Below are 5,082 nucleotides of genomic sequence, written 5' to 3' on the forward strand. Positions count from 1 at the left end.
AGAATAAAGTGATCAGTAACGCGATTCCAACACACACACAGAGTAAACTGCTGTTAGCCCTCCTCATCGTTAATTGCCGTTATTTGACTGATAGATTGATTGATGTCTCTGCAGCTGTTTGAAACATATAAAAAGTTTTTTTCATCTTAAACTCGGTAAATCCCCCCCACTCTCCCCCTCCTCCCTCTCAGGTCCACAGACAAAAGAAATTCCTCACCCCTGCCCCCAATTCTCTCTCTCTCTCACGCACACACGTATTTTCTTTGTTGTTGCAGGTGGGATTGAAATAAGGGGGCAGGGCTGGGTGTGTGTTTCGGACCCCCCACCTGAACGTCTGCTGCCTGTAGCCTGTGGCTGTGTCGCGCGCTTGAAGTACGCGCACTACGCGTACTACGTACGGTGCGTACTATAAGTACGAGAAGTGCGGAAGTGATAGGCTTGTGAAATGGGACAGGTTGCCTAGCAACCATGATACTAACCGCGAGAAACGTCTCATACAACTTTGTGTGACAGAAATGAAGGAGAAAAATGTTTTGTTGGTCATTCATTTTTGTCATGACATCACTTTGATTAGTTGAGTATCTGAGGCTGAGACCACAGGACTGTAAACATGATTGTTGGGCTTCATTTCTGTACTGAACAGTCATTTAAGATTAGCTAGTAAATAACAATTAGCTAATGTTGTTCATGAGACTAAAGTCATCTCACTGTGGTAATGTAATTATAATATGGCCAATATTATAGTATTGTCAGATTATTATGATATAAATATATATATACATATATACATATATATATATATATACACATATATATATACATATATACATATACACATATACATATACATATATACATATACATATATATATATACATATACATATATATATACATATATATATATATACATATATACATATATATATATATATATGTGTATGTATGTAGAGGCTGTAAAACCAAGTTAACGCTGAAAGTACAGACATCACTAATGTCACATAACTTTGCTGTTGGCCACATGTCGGCAATGTTTTAACGTTCTTCGTTATTAACCATTCGCACATAAATAAGTGACATCGTATTCAGTACTTACTTTTGACAGTTCACTCTTCGGCCGCTCCCTTCTGCCGTATTTTGCGGCAAAATTATCCACACCCACCGCCGCGCTATGAATTGTGGGATATATGGGACCACGAAGCGTGCACCGGACCACGCTTGATATTTGGGGAAATCGACGGCGCATTTGAAGTACACTTCGAATTGGGACAGCCGTCGTCGTGTGGCGGTGACGTAATCACACTTAAAATGCGTACTTCAAGCGTGCAGACCCTGAATTGGGACACAGCCTGTATGTGCTCCTGGTGAATTGTGGGTAATCGTGGGATGTGTGGCAGCCTGCAGATTAACTTCCTGTCTGATGACTTTAAAACCTTTTTGTGCCGTCACTTCCTCCTAAAATTGTTCCACCCCAAGGATCGGGTCCCCGACACAAACTGAGTAACATAGTGTACGCTGTTAAGTGCCAGGAGGATTGCCAAGATTTATACTTTGGGGAAACCAAACAACCTCTGGCTACAACACAGAAAAGCCACCTCGTCAGGCCAGGACTCTGCAGTCTATTTACACCTACAGGCCAGTGGACACTCTTTCAATGATGAGGATGTTCACATCCTGGACAGGGAGGAACGCTGGTTTGAGGGTGGAGTCAAAGTGGCCATTTACGTGAAAAGGGAAAGACCATCTCTGAATCGAGGAGGGGGCCTAAGGGTACATTTGTCACCATCTTACATGCTGTGATTGCAGCCATTCCCCAACTCTCTGTGAATGGGACTCATGGCCATTGATCAATGAGCTTTGATCAGTGGTTGTTGATCAATGGTCATGTGAATTTGCATAATAATGATGACGCAACTGACCTCCCAGCCCATTGTTCCTTCAGTGGGCTGGTTTCAGTCATTATGCAAATGTACTGTTTATAAGATTGGAAACCTGCTGTCAGCTGAGACTGAAGACGTCACCTGGATGAGTGATGAAACGTTTCTCCCACTGAAAACGCTACGTCCAGATGAACAGAATCAACTTTTGGAGAGTCACTTCCTCCTAGTTTCATGTTATCGATGCTCCTGTAACAGGACCCAATGTAAATAAAGTTTTTTATGATATCCACATAGGATAATTCAGTAGCAGATCAGACTTATTGCTTGCCATGTGATTTCTGCTGCAGAACAAAAACATTCCTGTCTCTGTCTGATGACTTTTCCGGGAGCTCGATGTGAAACACGATGAAGCTTTGAGGAGAAATGATGAGTCTATTTATAATAAAGCGCTTTTCACAGAGTTGTGGTCACAAAGAGCTGTGCACCAGGATAAAATAAGTACATTAATACCAAAACAGCACAAACAGAAAATAAGACTCCACAGAGTCAGCTAAACGTAGTGTTGTGTTAGACTGTTGCACAGCCTTGGTGTTGCAGACGAAAAGCCCTTTTCCACTGCAACGTCACATTTTAGTACCTGCTCGGATGTCTATAAACCCCGGCCAAGCAGGTACTAAAACAGGACCTGGTATTAGTGTCATTGTACCACCCACTCAAGGTTTTGGCCACTGGGATGTGATTAGTGTTGCTTGAAGGGCCTCCAGGGGTAATAAACTGTCTTTAATGGAATGACAGAGAGGGTGTGATTTTTAAAAGAAGAGGTCACTCAAACATCTCAAGTTTTTCTGCTTCCTTCCTCTTGTCAGTGAGAAATTAATATTTTATGTCACGTCAATAAATACTAAACTGTTGGTGGAGTGAGAGACCCCGACTGAAGATCGACCGGGCTGCGTGAGCTGGCCCCAGATCCATGATTCCACACCGATGGTTGCTGGCCTGGCGAACCTGGAGCTGTGAACGTAGACAGTGAGCAGCGGGAGCTGAGATAAATAATGTGGGCCCTGGCTATTTAGTGCTCCATATGTTAAGTGAAGAGATTTGAAAGGAATCCTAAACCTGCAGAGGTTCTGCAGACATGTGACCAGTCACCACCTAACATTAACATGTGGGCCATTTTGGACATTTGATAATCCTGCTAAAAAAACAACAACCTACTAAACATCATGTAAATGAAATAAACTAAGGCAACTATGATTAAACAAAAGAGTGTTTATACTCTGAGAGGAAGTAAAACACTTTCATTTTGCTCATTATGTGGAGAAACCGGGCAAAGAAGGCCTGAAGATGGACGTTGATCTGTGCCCTCCAAGTGTGTTTACTGATGCTGTGGAGCGTAACCCTGGCATTCTGTCTGTCTTATATCATTATGTTATCAACAAGCCCTCAAATTATATTGGAGAAGATATGAATGCCTACAAAAGTTTGAATGCTTGTCCGTATTTAGTTTAAGATAACAAACCTCTGTTACTGGACTCACTGGACAAGTGGGCTATGGTCACCGCTCAGGTATTTACCTGATTTTTACTCCAACATGTGGGCTTCATAGATAATTGGCAAACCTTCTGGAGGAAACCTGGTCTTGTTAAAAGACGGCATCCATCCCACTTTGGATGGAGCAGCTCTCATTTCTAGAAATGTGGACAAATTTATTAAACCCCCCAAAATATGACTATCCAGAGTTGGGACCAGGAAGCAGAGTTGCAGTCTTACACGCCTCTCTGCAGCTTATGTTACCCCCCCCCAAAACCCCATCTCCATAGAGACTGTGTCAGCTCCCAAACAGAAAAAAAACAAACTAAAAACCAGCAAAAAACGACTTAAACATAAACAATCACAAAGAAAGAACAATACAGTATCCACATCTGAACCAAACAGTAAAACAGTGAAATGTGGATTATTAAATATTAGGTCTCTCTACTTACTTTTACTTTACTTCACAGCGCAAATCTAATTATAAGCTAGTCTAAATAAATGAGTCTTAAGATGATGTTTAAAAGAATAAATACAATCCAGCAAGGGCGTAGATTTGGTTGTGGCGTTGGTGGGGACGGATGATTCAACCACTGAACTCTGCCCTGTTTCTTTTTTTTCCTTTTTGTCTTTGCTTCTTGATAAAAAAAAAAGGAGAATTATACTTGCCTACATATGCTATTCTACATGCTTTTAAACCATTAAAAATTACAATTCATAGTTTTATATGTGAATTATATAATGTTAAATTACTATTAAACAACTGACTAAGTATTTTAGACTTCAGTTTACTTCAGCCATATTCCATATAAATCAGGTATCATACAAAAATAAAAATAGCTTCAAATACAGTCATGACAATAAAAGAATATGACTTTAAGGACTTAACAACATTACTTCAGTTATACTACACCAACATCTCTGACACATCAGCACTAAGGGAACACTGAATGACCTGCTGGTTTTTGTCCATGAAACTACTCATCTAAGATTACCACAAAGTAAAAGATCTCTCAGCAAAATTATGCAACAGTTTAGGCACTACTGCTCTGATCAAGTCAGTGAGCTGGGATTTTCTATTCTAAACATGAACTACTGTTACAGCAACAGACATGGACTACATGTCCCACACAACAACTCAATGTCCATTATGTGAAGCAGCCAAACACATGTCTGCTCCTCTCGTTAGCTGAGATAAACTGCTGGCACATTTGTTTTACATCTATACTGTCCAGTGTCTCCTGGTGGACATACAGCAGCATTGTTTAAACTCATTTGAGTCATTGTTGACCTTAGCCATCTTTTTGGTCTTCTGAGAGCACTGAAGCTTCTTTCAGCCTCAGTGCCTGCGTTTTATCGTCAGATTAAAAGTATTATTATAATAATAATAATGGATTGGATTTATATAGCGCTTTTCAAGGCACCCAAAGCGCTTTACAATGCTACTATTCATTCACTCTCGCATTCACACACTGGTGGAGGCAGCTACGGTTGTAGCCACAGCTGCCCTGGGGCAGACTGACAGAAGCTGACAGGCTGCCATATCGCGCCATCGGCCCCTCTGGCCATCACCAGTGGGCGGTAGGGTAAAGTGTCTTGCCCAAGAACACAACGACCAGGACAGAGAGCCCGGGGATCGAACCGGCGACCTTCCGGTTACAGGAAGATGCGCT

This window comes from Perissodus microlepis, chromosome 7, assembly GCF_051167445.1.
Source record: "Perissodus microlepis isolate ML-2025 ecotype Zambia chromosome 7, ASM5116744v1, whole genome shotgun sequence".
In the NCBI taxonomy this organism is placed as follows: domain Eukaryota; kingdom Metazoa; phylum Chordata; class Actinopteri; order Cichliformes; family Cichlidae; genus Perissodus; species Perissodus microlepis.